The sequence below is a fragment of the Ziziphus jujuba genome, chromosome 5 (assembly GCF_031755915.1).
Source record: "Ziziphus jujuba cultivar Dongzao chromosome 5, ASM3175591v1".
NCBI classification, from domain to species: Eukaryota; Viridiplantae; Streptophyta; class Magnoliopsida; order Rosales; family Rhamnaceae; genus Ziziphus; species Ziziphus jujuba.
Window position 1 is genome coordinate 24,641,643 of NC_083383.1, and position 16,263 is coordinate 24,657,905.

A 16,263-nucleotide genomic window follows, 5' to 3' on the forward strand; every position below is an offset into this window, starting at 1 on the left:
TGGCCAACCCCTCTTGACTATGTCTTATTCCTTGTATGAAGACAGCAAGATTTTCCTTGAACTTCTTGGCTTGGGCCCTAGTGATCGGTCCCACCTTCATTTGTATTAGGTCAGCACCCCAGCGGGTTGTCGGTCGAGCAGTCTCGGGTGGATTCGCATCATTCCCCTCCTCTTGAAAAGGATTTGTCCTCAAATCGAAGTCATCACCTGCAGCAAAAGGAGATAAATCAGCAACATTAAAGCTAGCACTAACACTATACTCACCCGGTAGATCAAGTTTGTAGCCATTGTCGTTTATCCTCTCCAAAACTTGAAAAGGTCCATCACCCCTCGGCATGAGTTTTGATTTCCTTTGTTCGGGGAATCTTTCTTTCCTTAAATGCAGACACACCCAATCTCCAGGTTCAAACACCATTGATTTTCGGCCTTAATTAGCCACCCTTGCATATTGCTCGGTCCTCCTCTCAATGTTTGCTCGGGTCTTCTCATGAATCTGCTTTACAAAATCAGCTTTTTATTTTCCATCTAGATTAGCACGCTCACTTAAAGGCAAAGGTGTTAAATCTAATGGAGTCAAAGGATTAAAACCATAAACAATTTCAAATGGAGTAAATTTAGTTGCTGAATGTAAAGACCTATTATATGCAAATTCAACATGTGGCAAACATTCTTCCCAAGTCCTTAAATTTCTACTAATTAATGCTCTCAACAATGCAGACAAGGTTCTATTTACTACTTCGGTTTGTCCATCAGTTTGTGGATGACAAGTAGTTGAAAATAAAAGCTTAGTACCTAATTTAGCCCACAATGTTTTCCAAAAATAACTTAAGAACTTAGCATCCCTATCCGACACAATAGTTCTTGGCATGCCATGCAATCTCACAATTTCCTTGAAAAATAAGTTAGCAATATTTGATGCATCATCAGTTTTGTTACATGCAATAAAATGTGCCATCTTAGAAAACCTATCTACTACAACAAATATTGAATCCTTACCTGTCCTTGACCTAGGCAACCCAAGAATAAAATCCATAGACAAATCTACCCAAGGATAGGTAGGAATCGGCAAAGGCTTATACAATCCATGCGGTTTCAATGTTGATTTTGTTTTTCGGCACTTCAAACATCTTTCACAAATTCTCTCAACATCTCTCCTCATGTTAGGCCAATAAAAATGTTCTTTCAGCAAGGATAAAGTTTTTAAAATACCAAAATGACCCATTAAACCACCCCCATGTCCTTCCCGAACCAATAATTCCCTAATACTACAATTAGGCACACAAAGTTTGTTTTTCTTAAACAAATATCCCTCAAATATGTAAAATTTATTAAATCCATGTTTCAAACAGGTTCTAAAAATTTCTACAAAGTCACTATCATGCTCCTAAAGTTCTTTCAATTGTTCAAATCCAAGCAATCTAGCATCTAAGGTAGAAAAGAGCACATACCTTCGGGATAATGCATCAGCAACCACATTTTCCTTACCTTTTTTGTAGCGGATCACATATGGGAATGTTTCAATAAACTCAATCCACTTAGCATACCTTCGGTTGAGCTTTCCTTGACCCTTGATATGCTTCAAAGACTCATGATCCGTATGAATCACAAACTCTTTTGGCATAAGATAATGCTGCCACGTCTCCAAAGCCCTCACCAAAGCATACATCTCCTTGTCATAAGTCGGGTAGTTTAGGGCAGCTCCATTCAATTTTTCACTAAAGTAGGCTATGGGCCTTCCTTCTTGCATTAAAACAGCTCCAATACCTACACCCGAAGCATCACATTCAATTTCAAAAGTCTTAGAAAAATTTGGCAAAACTAACAAAGGTGCATTACACAATTTTTCTTTCAACAAATTAAAAGATTTTTCTTGTACTTCCCCCCATTTGAAACCAACATTCTTCTTGACAAATTCATTCAAAGGTGCTGCTATGGTACTAAAATCCTTGACAAATCTTCGGTAAAAACTTGCCAAGCCATGAAAGCTCCTCACTTGGGTGATAGAAGTAGGAACCGGCCACTCTTGAATTGCTTTCACCTTAGCTTGGTCAACTTTGATTCCTACAGCACTTACTACAAAACCTAGAAACACAAGCTCTTCTTTGCAAAATTCACATTTTTTAATGTTAGCAAATAATATTTCCTTTCTAAGAACTTGCAAAACTTACCTAAGTTGATCCACATGGTCATCCAAATTTCGGCTACATATTAGAATGTCATCAAAATAAACAACCACAAATTTACCAATAAATGGACGCATTACATGATTCATAAGCCTCATGAAAGTACTAGGTGCATTGGATAATCCAAAAGGCATAACTAACCATTCATACAGTCCATATTTAGTTTTGAATGCGGTTTTCCATTCATCACCTTCTTTCATCCTAATTTGGTGATAACCACTCCTAAGATCAATTTTTGTAAACATGCAAGCACCATGCAACTCATCAAGCATATCATCTAATCTAGGAATGGGATGTCTATATTTGATGGTAATATTATTTATAGCCCTACAATCAACACACATTCTCCAAGAACCATCCTTTTTAGGTACTAACAAAACAGGAACAACACATGGACTTAAACTCTCACGAATGTATCCTTTATCAAGCAAATCACTTACCTGTTTTTGCAGCTCCTTTGTTTCTTCAGGATTGCTCCTATAAGCTGGTCTATTTGGTATGGCAGCCCCTGGAACAAAGTCAATTTGATGTTCTATCCCTCGAATAGGTGGTAGTCCACTTGGAATCTCACTTGGGAAGACATCTCCAAATTCCTTCAAAAGAGAAATCATTGAACTTGGCAATTCAAGTTCTTCAAAGTTAGTTTGATCATTGAAATAATTTTCTTTGTAAAGCATGACCAGCAAAGGTTTCTTACACTCAATAACCTTATTAATATCCCCTAAACTCAAATAAAAATTCTGGTTTTTCCTCTCTTTTCTTTCTTTTCTTTTTCTTTCCTAGGTTTGGCTCTCATTGGCGGAAATTTCCAGATTCTTTGTGCTATCGGGTTTGCTCTCTTTTCTCACCCCTCTCTCAGCTTTTTCTTGGTCTTTCCACTCAATATGAACCTTAGAAACCTTACCTTGGTCAGCAACCTCAATCTTACCTTCTTGAAAGGATGGTGAAGCCGTTGGTGCCATACTTGCTTTTTCCTTGAACTTTTCGGCTTCTCTCCTTTGTTGCATTTGTAATTGGTCTTTGTAAACCTCTTTAGGAGATAATGGTTCCAGCTTCATCTTCTTCCCTTTAAACCTGAAAACAATACTATTTTCTCGACCAAAATGAGTAGCATCTTTATCAAATTGCCATGGTCTACCTAATAGTATATGTCCAGCAATCATGGGCACAATATCACATAAAACTACATCCTCATATCTACCTATATTAAATTTTACTTTGGCTTGTTTGTTTACTTTCATCTCACCACTATCATTAAGCCATTGTAATCTATATGGTTCAGGATGTTTTATTGTTTTCAAGCCTAATTTATCGACTACAAGATTACTTATCACATTAGTACAACTCCCACTATCTATAATCATGCTACAAATTTTACCTTGTATTTCGCAGCGAGTGTGGAAGATGTTTTCTCTTTGTATCTGCTCCTCATCTTTGTAGACAGCAAGTACTCTCCTTGAAACCAAGCTCAAATCGGCATTAGATGTATCTACAGGCTCGGCCTCATCTTCATTGCAATCCTCCTCTTGCTCGGTTTCAGCCCCACTTTCTTCACTTGCGGATTCCAGCTCACCATCACCCTTTAATACCATGATTCTTCTATTTGGGCATTGGCTGGCTATGTCTCCTCTTCCTTGGCACTTAAAACAAATTATTTCTCTGGATTTTTGAGGTTTAGGATCAGATTTTAGCTCACCTCTAAGTGCTTGGATAGATTCAGTCTTGACCTCCCTTCTTGGCCGGTTGGTAGATTCTTCTCCCAATTTCGGCTTCAACTTGTTTTCATAATTGGAATTGTTTTTCCAGCCACTTGAACTTGTCCTTCCACTTCTAGAAACTCCTCCAAACCGTGTACTAACACCCCTCCTCTTGAATTAGTTCTCAAGCTTAATGGCTACATGCAACATCTCCTCCAATTCCAAGTATTGTTGTAATTCAAGTTGGTTGGCAATGTCTCGGTTTAACCCTCCAAGAAATCTTGCCATGGTTGCCTCCCTATCCTCATTCATATTCAGCCTCATCATTAACATCTCCATCTCTTTGTAATAATCCTCCACGGACCTACTTCCTTGAGACAAAGATTGAAGCCTTTGGTGCAGCAACCTATGGTAATGGGATGGCACAAACCGCTTTCTCATGGCTCCTTTCATTTGTCGCCATGTTGTAATTAAGTCATCACTAACTCTCCTTCGGGTGCTTTGCTCTTTTGTCCACCATTGGAGTGCATAATGGCCAAACTCCATGGCTGCCAACTTCACCTTCTTACCTTCCGAATAGTTGTGGCAGTCAAAAATCATCTCCATTTTCTCTTCCCACTCCAAATAAGCTTCGGGATCACTTTTACCCATAAAAGGTGGGATATTAACCTTGATATTTCCCAAATCATCATCTGTATCTTCCCTCCTATATCTCCCACGGCCAGCCCTATCTTGGACAGCAAAGGTTTCGTCCATACCTTCCTCAAAGTCACCGTCGAATGGATCCTCATCAAATGCCTCCCTCGGCCTCTCGCGACCTCCTCATCCTCGGCCTCGTCCTCCATGGAATTCTTGCCTATTTCTTGTCTTCGGTCTTCCTTGTGAGGCTTCTAGTATTCCCACTCTTTGATTCACATGCTCAACTTGAGCACTAACCCGCTGTATTGATTCCAAGACAGCTCTCATATCCACTTGGTCTCCACTCCCGGTAGCTCGGTCATCGCCATGGAATGCTACGGACTCTTCCTCATTGATCCTCAAAGGTGGATCCCCTCTTCTTATTCTAGAATCTGCCATGTTAGTAAAATACTGCAAGAATAAAATAAATCCTCACAATATTCACTCCCTCACGTGTTTCACTCAAACAAGGTCTCGACACTCGTGTTTGCACACTAGTTTCGGCTTTTACCCTCTTTTAAGCTCTCACACTCTTGCCTTTTTCCACTCAATGAATTATCTCAAAGTTCTAATTAAAACACCCAAAAAACAGCAATTAGATCACTAGTATGTTTTAATTAAACTTATCAACAAAACAGTAAGCAAAAATAAACAAATACCGAACGGAATGAAAATACCTATTTTCGGTTTTTCTAGACAAAATAAAGCAAATTAATGAGAAAAATTTGGAATTTTGAAGAACTGGACTAGATGGTAATATATTATGAGTTCAAGAATAAAATTCTAGAAAAAGAAATTCAAATATGAACAAGAATCAAATTGAACAAAAATATAGAATAGTGTTGGTTGTTGTTCTTGTAATTCAAGTTTTGTATCAATTCCTTTAACTAATTTTAATCCAAAAAAATTTAAACACCCAAAATCCAAATATCCAACAGCAAAAATAATTTCCCAGCAACTCAAATATTGGATAAATAATCAAAAACCAGCAGCTCCAACAAATTTCCAGCAAACAAATCAAACTCCAACAAACTGAAATATTTTTTTTTTTTTTTTATTCGGCTTTACCTCTTCTTTCTTCCCTTTTTTTTTTTTTTTTTTCACTCACAGAACACAAACAACTGCAGTAGCAAGAATAATTACTAAAATTGCAATTCCAACTCCAAAATAAACACCAAACCCGTGACCTCCAAATAAACAAAATGTGCAGTTTTTTTTTTTTTTTAAATGTTGCCGCAAACTTCTTCTTTTTTCTTTTTTTTTTTTTTGAATATATGAATGCAAATATTTAAGACTAAAACAGCAAAGGAAAATCAACAAAAAAATCAAAATTATCAAGAACAATGATAAAAGACAACCAACAAATTAGGAAACAAAAATACGATAAAACTAGGAAACCTAATTCAACTAGGAATGAATTTATTTTTTTATTTTTTTATTTTTTTTAAGATGCTGAACGTGTATAGGATGGATGCAACCTTAACCTAATGCTAAAATTGCAGAGTAACACAAAAACAAATAAAGCAAATAAAGATAGATCAAACCTGAACAAAATTTAGCTCTGATACCATATGATACGAACCTAGGACGACCTGCTCCTAAACCCGTATTATATTAGCCCGGATCTTTATTTAAGTTCAAGTTCTAATGGAATGGACCTCAGGTTTAGGTCCATTCCATTAGAACTTGAACTTAATTAAAGATCCGGGCTAATATAATACGGGTTTAGGAGCAGGTCGTCCTAGGTTCGTATCATTATGGAAGAAAGAAATCTATTATTTTTAAGCTTAAAGGCAAGAAGGTTTAGCTAAAGCCATTGAATCCAAAGAAGATTTCTAGGGACCAATTATAAATGCAACAAAGGAGGGAAGTCGAGAAGCTCAAAGAAAATGTTAGTATGTCACCAATGGTTTCACCATCCATTCAAAGGGAAAAGTGAGCTTGCTGTCCAGGTAAGTCCTCTAAAATCTTGGTTGAGTGGAAAACTTTTAACAAACCTGAGAGTGAGAAACTAGGAGAAAAAGCTGAGTGTGATGCAAAATTCAATGAAACCATGAGTGAGAAAGGAAAAGGAAGAAAAGAAAGGAAAAATAAAAAATTTTATTTGAGTTTTGGGGATGTTAATACAGCTATTTTGAATAAGAAATCATTTCTATTCATGAATTATAAAGATGCTTATTTAAAAAAAAAAATTGTTGTATATAACTTTATCTGCCTTGTTGAGAGCTTTACTTTATGGAAATTTGAAAATTTGGAAGACATAATTCGCTTAATTTAAAAAGTGTAATTTTTGCCATAATGAGCATGAATTTCTAGATTTTGTTGTGATAGTGTTTGACTTAGGAGATTTGGTTTGGTTACACTTACGAAATGAGAGGTTTCCAAAACAAAGAAAGTCAAAGCTCATGCCATGTGTGGATGGACCTTTTCAAACAGGTGAGTGTAATGTTAGTGCCACATTTAATTTTGCTAATTTATCTCTTTTTTCTGCAGGTGATTATCTTTATTTGAGGACAAATCTTTTTCAAGAGGAGGGGAATGATGCGAATCCGCTCGAGCCCACACAACCGACAACCCGTTGGGGTGATGACCCAATATGGATGAAGATCGGGCCAATCACTAGGGCTCAGAATAAGAGATTTAAGGACAAAATTATTGCATTTATCCAGGGAGTAACTCATTCTCAAGAGGTCTTGTCCATACCCGAAGATACAAGGCCTGTTTTGAGCATACAAGTGGTGGAAGCCGATACGGACCCGGGTAACAGTTTTGGTGCATTTATGGATTCTAGGTAATGGGAAATGGGGTCAAATCTTCTTGAATTCACTTTATATCAGTAAGAAGTCATGGGATCTGGTCAAGGCCAAAACTAAGCTGGTCATTTAAGTGGTGTTCGCATGAAAGAGAAATTGGCTGGGTTTTGCTATGTTTTTGGCTGGCTTTACTGTATTTTGCTAAGTTGGCTCTTTCTCTTTCCTCCAAGCAAGGGAAACGTGTGGGACTCCATAATAATCTTATTTGGCATCCTGTAAAGCATACAAAAGCTGATTTGGAGCTTAAATTGGTCAAAGATTGGTCAAAGTCTACTTAGTCGAAAAGCTAGTATTTGATTTCTACTTTTTGTTTTAGGAAATTACCTTTACTTTTGGTTTTTATTTATTTATTTTCTAGACAAATAAGTTTAGGAAATTTATTATTTTATTATTTTCATTGTAAATTAATTAATTCCTAATTCAAATAAGGAAATTAATTAACCCAAATTAGATTAGAAAATGGTGTGAAATTAGGCAATTTCCTAATTGGATTCTATGTTGGCCAAAATTTCCTAATCCTTTTAGGGTTTTATTGTGTTTATTCAAAGCCTATTTAAAGGTTTATTTTCAATAAGAAATAAAGCTTGAATTTTATACAAAAAATTATTTGTGAGATTGAATTCTTTTTGTTCTTTTTGACACCTAAAACACCATTAGTGAATGAGTGATTTAGTTTGACTTATCAATAGGCCTTCCATCACCTATTATGGCATATTCATTATATACCAAGGTTTCTAATCACAGGTTGGTTACAGGTCAAGGTGACCATTAGAACTTGAATATAATTAGATCCAAGCTAATATAATATGGGTTTAGGCGCAAGTCGTCCTAGGTTCATATTAGTTTCCTAAAATAAAAAGTCAAATTCAAATTAGGAAACAAGTTGACTACTTTGAACACTAAGCTATCCTTGACCAATTTTTAGCTTGTAAAGGCCACAAATCAACTCCCATACGCAATGTAGAATGTGAAATAGGATTAATTATGAATCCCATACGTTGACTTTAATTGGAACAAAGAGAACATGCTTAATCATTAAAGCCAACGCAAATACAACAAATTTGGCCAACAATCTCTTCCACGTGCAAATGGCCTATTTGGTTGACTTTGCTTCTGCTTTGAGTTAATTTCATGACCTCTTAGTGTTTTCAATTGAGCTTAAGAAGTGTTGAACCCATTCCTTGCTGCTTGGAGTCCATAAATATACTAAAACAACTACTCGGGTCCATATCGGCCGCCACCACTTCGATGCTTAAACAAGCTTTGAATCTTTGGGTATTGACATGCTTTTTCGAGAATTGATAACTCCTTGTATAAACCAGCCAGGTTATCCTTAAATTTCTTGGCTTATGTCATAGTGATTGGCCCAATCTTCAACTGTATCAGATCAGCACCCCAGCAGGTTGTCAGTTGTACAGGTACAAATGGATTCTCATCATTCCCCTTCTCCTGAAAAGGATTTTTCCTCAAATCAAAGTCATCACCTGCAGCAAAAGGAGATAAATCAGCAACATTTAATGTAGCACTAACATTATACTCACCCAGTAGGTCTAGCTTATAGGCGTTTTCATTGATCCTTTCCAAAACTTGAAAAGGTCCATCCCCTCACGATATAAGCTTTGACTTTCTTTATTTTGGAAACCTCTCATTTCTTAGGTGCAACTAAACCAAATTTCTTAGGTCAAGCACTATTACAACAAACCCTAGAAATACAAGCTCATTTCGGCAAAAATCACACCTTTTAATGCTGGCAAATAATATTTCCTTTGTATGTACACCTAAGATGTCTCATATGATCATCTAAATTTCTACTCTATACAAGAATATCATCAAAGTAAACCACCATATTTTCCAATGAATGGATGCATGACATGATTCATTAACCTCATGAAAGTACTAGGTGCATTAGTTAAACAAAAAGGCATTACTAACCATTCATACAATCCATATTTAGTTTTAAATGTAGTCTCCTATTCATCACCCTCTTTCATCATAATTTGATGATACCCATTTTTAAGATCAATTTTAGTAAACATGCATGCACCATGTAATTCATCTAACATATCATCTAACCTAGGAATTGGATGCCTATATTTTACGGTTATATTATTAATGGCCCTACAATCTACACACATGTGCCATGAACCATCTTTCTTACATACTAATTGACGCAAATCCCCCCAAGCTCGCACCTCCAACAACTCACTGGGGTACTGATCCGATACGGATGAAGACTGGACCGATCACTAGGGCTCAAGCTAAAAGGTTTAAGGACAATCTTGCTGCCTTTATCTAGAAAGTAATTCATTCTCAAAAGGGCTTGTCCATACCTGAAGATAAAAGACCTGTTTTAAGTATCCAAGCGGTGGAAGCTGATACATCGGATACGCATACATCAGACATTTTATATCGGACACCCTTGCCTCAGACATCTGATCTCAGACTTCGGACATCGGATGTAACTTAGCTCGGACAGACATCCGTTAGCTCGGACAGACATCAGTTACCTCGGCCAGACACAAGTTAGCTCGGACAAACATCAGTTAGCTCGGATAGGCCATAAGTTAGCTCGGACATCAGGCAGACATAAGTTAGCTCGGTTGAAGACATAATTCAGCCTAGATATCAAAGTCAACTTGTTACCTAATTTACGATTGACTTTATTTCTCTTTAGCTTGACTTATCAATAGGTTTTCCATCCCCTATTATGGCATCTACATTATATCAAGGTTTCTGACCACAGGTTGGTTAGGGCTTGAGGTCCATTCCATTAGAACTTAAACTTAATTGAGATCCGGGCTAATATGAGATAAATTTTGTTCAGGTTTGATCTATCTTTATTTGCTTTATTTATTTTTGTGTTATTCTGCAATTTTAGCATTAGGTTAAGGTTGCATCCATCCCATACATGTTCAGCATCTTAAAAAAAAAAAAAAAATTCATTCCTAGTTCAATTAGGTTTCCTAGTTTTACCGTATTTTTGTTTCCTAGTTTGTTGGTTGTTTTAGTCTTAAATATTTGCATTCATCAATTCAAAAAAAAAAAAAAAAAAAAAAGAGTTTGAGCAACATTTAAAAAAAAAAAAAAAAAAAAAGCTGCTCATTTGTGTTTATTTGGAGGTCACAGGTTTGGTGTTTGTTTTGGAGTTGGAATTGCAATTTTGGTAATAATTCTTGCTACTGCAGTTGTTTATGTTCTGTGAGTGAAAAAAAAAAAAAAAAAGGTAAAGCCGAATATAAAAAAAAAATATATTTCCGTTGGTTGGAGCTGCTGGGTTTCTTTTTTTTTTTTGATTATTTATTTGAGTTGCTGGGAAATTATTTTTGCTGCTGGATATTTGGATTTTGTGTGCTTAAATTATTTGGACTAAAATCAGTTAAAGGATTTGATACAAAACTTGAATTACAAAAAACAACAACCAACAACTATTCTATATTTTTGTTCAATTTGATTCTTGTTCGTATTTGAATTTCTTTTTCTGGAATTTTATTCTTGAACTCATAATCTACTACCATCTGGTGCAGTTTTCAAAAATTCCAACGTTTTCCCATTATTTTGTGTTTTCTTGTCTAGAAAGCCGAAAAATTAGGATTTGTTGGATTCTTTCGGTATTGCCTACTTTTTGCTTATTGTTTGTTGATAAGTTTAATTAAAACATACTATTGATCTAATTGCTGTTTATGGGTGTTTTAATTAGAACTTTGAGTTAACTGATTGAGTGGAAAAAGGCAAAAGTGTTGAGCTTAAAAGAGGGTAAAAAGCCGAAACAAGTGTGCAAACACGAGTGTCGAGTTCTTATTTGAGTGAAACACGTAAGGGAGTGAAATTGTAAGGTCCTATTTTATCTCTATTGCATTATTATACTAACATGAGAGAATCAAGAATGAGGAGAGGAGATCCACCCTTGAGGATCAATGAGGAGGAGTCTGTAGCATTCCATGGCGATGCCCGAGCTACCGGGAGTGGAGACCAAGTGGACATGAGAGCTGTTTTGGAGTCAATACAGTGGGTTAGTGCTCAAGTTGAACATGTGAATCAAAGAGTGGGAAGACTAGAAGCCTCACAAGGAATGCTGAATACAAGAAATAGGCAAGAATTCCATGGAGGGCGAGGCCGAGGACGAGGAGGTCGCGAGAAACCGAGAGAGGAATTTGATGAGGAGCCATTCGGTGGAGACTTTGAGGAAGGTATGGACAAAACTTTTGCTTTCCAATATACAGCTGGCCGTGGAAGATATAGGAGGGAAGAAACAGATGACAATCTTAGCAATATCAAGATCAACATCCCACCATTCATGGGAAAAAGTGACCCCGAAGCATATTTGGAGTGGGAAGAAAAAATGGAGATGATTTTTTACTGCCACAACTATTCGGAAGGTAAGAAGGTGAAGTTGGCAGCAATGGAGTTTGGACATTATGCACTCCAATGGTGGACCAATGAACAAAATACCAGAAGGAGAGTTGGTGATGATTTAATCTCGACATGGTGTCAAATGAAAGGAGCCATGAGAAAACGGTTTGTGCCATCCCATTACCATAGGTTGCTGCATCAAAGGCTTCAATCTTTGTCTCAAGGAAGTAGGTCTGTGGAGGATTATTACAAAGAGATGGAGATGTTAATGATGAGGCTGAATATGAATGAGGATAGGGAGGCAACAATGGCAAGATTCCTTGGAGGGTTAAACCGTGACATTGCCAACCAGCTTGAATTACAACAATACTTGGAATTGGAGGAGATGTTGCATGTAGCAATTAAGCTTGAGAACCAATTCAAGAGAAGGGGTGTTAGCACACGATTTGGAGGAGTTTTTAGTAGTGGAAGGACAGGTTCAAGTGGCTGGAAAAAAAATTCCACTTATGAAAGCAAGTTGAAGCCGAAACTTGGTGAAGAAACTACCAACCGGCCACGAAGAGAATTTAAAGCCGAATCTGCCCAAGCCATTAAAGGTAAGGTAAAATCTGAACCTAAACCTCAAAATTCAAGAGAAATTATTTTTTTCAAGTGCCAAGAAAGAGGACATATAGCCAGCCAATGCCCGAATAGAAGGATAATGGTAATTAAGGGTAATGGAGAGGTGGAATCCGAGAGTGAGGCTAGTGAGGCTGAAATCGAACAAGAAGATGAAGGACTTTATGATGAGGCCGAACCATTAAACACATCAAATATTGGGCTAAATTTGGTCTCAAGAAGGGTACTTTCTGTTTACAAGGATGAAGAACAAATTCAACGAGAGAACATCTTCCACACTCGTTGTGAAATACAAGGTAAAATTTGTAGCATGATTGTAGATAGTGGAAGTTGTACTAATGTAATAAGTAACCTTATAGTTGATAAATTGGGCTTAAAAACAATAAAACATCCTGAACCATATAGATTACAATGGCTTAATGATAGTGGTGAGATGAAAGTAAACAAACAAACCAAAGTAAAATTTAATATAGGTAGATATGAGGATGTAGTTTTATGTGATATTGTACCCATGATTGCTGGACATATACTACTAGGTAGACCATGGCAATTTGATAAAGATGCTACTCATTTTGGTCGAGAAAATAGTATTGTTTTCAGATTTAAAGGGAAAAAGATCAAGCTAGAACCATTACCTCCTAAAGAGGTTTACAAAGACCAATTACAAATGCAACAAAGGAGAGAAGCCGAAAAGCTCAAGGAAAAAGCAAGTATGGCACCAACTGCTTCACCACCCTTTCAAGGAGGTAAGGATGAGGTTGCTGACGAAGGTAAGGTTTCTAAGGTTCATATTGAGTGGAAAGATCAAGGGAAAACCGAAAGAGAGGGAAAAGGAAGTGGCAAACCCGAGAGCATGGAGAAGGAAAAAAAATTCGAAGGTTTGCACCAATCCAAGGAAAAAAAAAAAGAAAAAGAAAGAAAAGAAAGGTTAAGTAGCAATTTTTATTTGAGTTTAGGGGATATTAATAAGGTTATTGAGTGTAAGAAACCTTTGCTGGTCATGATTTATAAAGAAAATTATTTTAATGATCAAACTAACTTTGAAGAACTTGAATTGCCAAGTTCAATGATTTCTCTTTTGAAGGAATTTGGAGATGTCTTCCCAAATGAAATTCCAAGTGGACTACCACCTATTCGACGGATAGAACATCAAATTGACTTTGTTCCAGGGGCTGCCATACCAAATAGACCAGATTATAGGAGCAATCCCGAGGAAACAAAGGAGCTGCAAAAACAGGTAAGTGATTTGCTTGATAAAAGATACATTCGTGAGAGTTTAAGTCCATGTGCTGTTCCTGTTTTGTTGGTACCTAAAAAGGATGGTTCTTGGAGAATGTGTGTTGATTGTAGGGCTATAAATAACATTACCATCAAATATAGGCATCCCATTCCTAGATTAGATGATATGCTTGATGAGTTGCATGGTGCTTGCATGTTTACAAAAATTGATCTTAGGAGTGGTTATCACCAAATTAGGATGAAAGAAGGTGATGAATGGAAAACCGCATTCAAAACTAAATATGGGCTCTATGAATGGTTAGTTATGCCTTTTGGATTATCCAATGCACTTAGTACTTTTATGAGGCTTATGAATCATGTAATGCGTCCATTTATTGGTAAATTTGTGGTTGTTTATTTTGATGACATTCTAATATATAGCCAAAATTTAGATGACCATGTGGATCAACTTAGGCAAGTTTTGTAAGTTCTTAGAAAGGAAAGATTGTTTGCTAACATTAAAAAATGTGAATTTTTCAAAGATGAACTTGTGTTTCTAGGATTTGTAGTAAGTGCTGCAGGAATTAAAGTTGACCAAGCTAAGGTGAAGGCAATTCAAGAGTGGCCGGTTCCTACTTCTATCACCCAAGTGAGGAGTTTTCATGGCTTGGCAAGCTTTTATAGAAGATTTGTCAAGGATTTTAGTACCATTGAATGAAGTTGTCAAGAAGAATGTTGGCTTTAAATGGGGGGAAGTACAAGAAAAATCTTTTAATTTGTTAAAAGAAAAATTGTGTAATGCACCTTTGTTAGTTTTGCCAAATTTTTCTAAGACTTTTGAAATTGAGTGTGATGCCTTGGATGTAGGTATTGGAGCTGTCTTAATGAAAGAAGGAAGACCCATAACCTACTTTAGTGAAAAATTAAATGAAGCTGCCCTAAACTACCCGACTTATGACAAGGAGATGTATGTTTTGGTGAGGGCTTTGGAGACATGGCAGCATTATCTCGTGCCAAAGGAGTTTGTGATTCATACGGATCATGAGTCTTTGAAGCATATTAAGGGTCAAGGAAAGCTCAACCGAAGGCATGCCAAGTGGATTGAATTTATTGAAACCTTTCCATATGTGATCCGCTACAAACAAGGTAAAGAAAATGTGGTTGCCGATGCATTATCTCGAAGGTATGTACTCTTTTCTATCTTAGATGCTAGATTGCTTGGATTTGAACAATTGAAAGAACTTTATGAGCATGATAGTGACTTTGGAGAAATTTTTAAAACCTGTTTGAAACATGGATTTAATAAATTTTACATATTTGAGGGATATTTGTTTAAGGAAAACAAACTTTGTGTGCCTAATTGTAGTATTAGGGAATTATTGGTTCGGGAAGGACATGGGGGTGGTTTAATGGGTCATTTTAGTGTTTTGAAAACTTTATCCTTGTTGCAAGAACATTTTTATTAGCCTAACATGAGGAGAGATGTTGAGAGAATTTGTGAAAGATGTTTGAAGTGCCGAAAGACAAAATCAACATTGAAGCCACATGGATTATACAAGCCTTTGCCGATTCCTACCTATCCTTGGGTAGATTTGTCTATGGATTTTATTCTTGGTTTGCCTAGGTCAAAGACAGGTAAGGATTCAATATTTGTTGTAGTAGATAGGTTTTCTAAGATGGCACATTTTATTGCATGTAACAAAACTGATGATGCATCCAATATTGCTAATTTATTTTTCAAGGAAATTGTGAGGTTGCATGGAATGCCAAGAACTATTGTTTCGGATAGGGATGCTAAGTTCTTAAGCTATTTTTGGAAAACTTTGTGGGCTAAATTACGTACTAAGCATTTATTTTCAACTACTTGTCATCCACAAACTGATGGACAAACTGAAGTAGTAAATAGAACCTTGTCTGCATTGTTGAGAGCATTAATTAGTAGAAATTTAAGAACTTGGGAAGAATGTTTGCCACATGTTGAATTTGCATATTATAGATCTTTACATTCAGTAACTAAATTTACTCCATTTGAAATTGTTTATGGTTTTAATCCTTTGACTCCATTAGATTTAACACCTTTACCTATAAGTGAGCATGCTAATCTAGATGGAAAACAAATAGCTGAATTTGTAAAGCAGATTCATGAGAAGACACAAGCAAATATTAAGAGGAGGACCGAGCAATATGCAAAGGTGGCTAATCAAGGCCAAAAATCAATGGTGTTTGAACTTGGAGATTGGGTGTGGCTGCATTTAAGGAAAGAAAAGTTTCCTGAACAAAGGAAATCCAAACTCATGCCGAGGGGCGACGAACCTTTTCAAGTTTTGGATAGGATAAATGACAATGCCTACAAACTTGATTTACCGGGTGAGTATAGTGTTAGTGCCACCTTTAACGTTGCTTATTTATCTCCTTTTGCTGCAGCTGATGACTTCGATTTGAGGACAATCCTTTTCAAGAGGAGGGGAATGATGCAAACCCACCCGAGCTCGCACCACTGACAACTCACTTGGGTACTGATCGGGTACGGATGAAGACTGGACCGATCACTAGGGCTTAAGCTAAGAGGTTTAAGGACAATCTTGCTGCCTTTATCCAAAAAGTAATTCATTCTCAAAAGGGCTTGTCCATACCTGAAGATAGAAGACATGTTTTAAGTATCCAAGTGATGGAAGCTGATACATCGAATACCCATACATCGGACAT

The 16,263-nt window shown here is 36.6% G+C and overlaps 1 pseudogene; it reads left to right on the top strand.

Annotated features, from left to right (window-relative positions):
- The first annotated feature begins 6,447 nt into the window (after positions 1–6,447).
- On the top strand, positions 6,448–15,914 carry LOC132803781 (uncharacterized; annotated as a pseudogene).
- Positions 15,915–16,263: the final 349 nt, after the last annotated feature.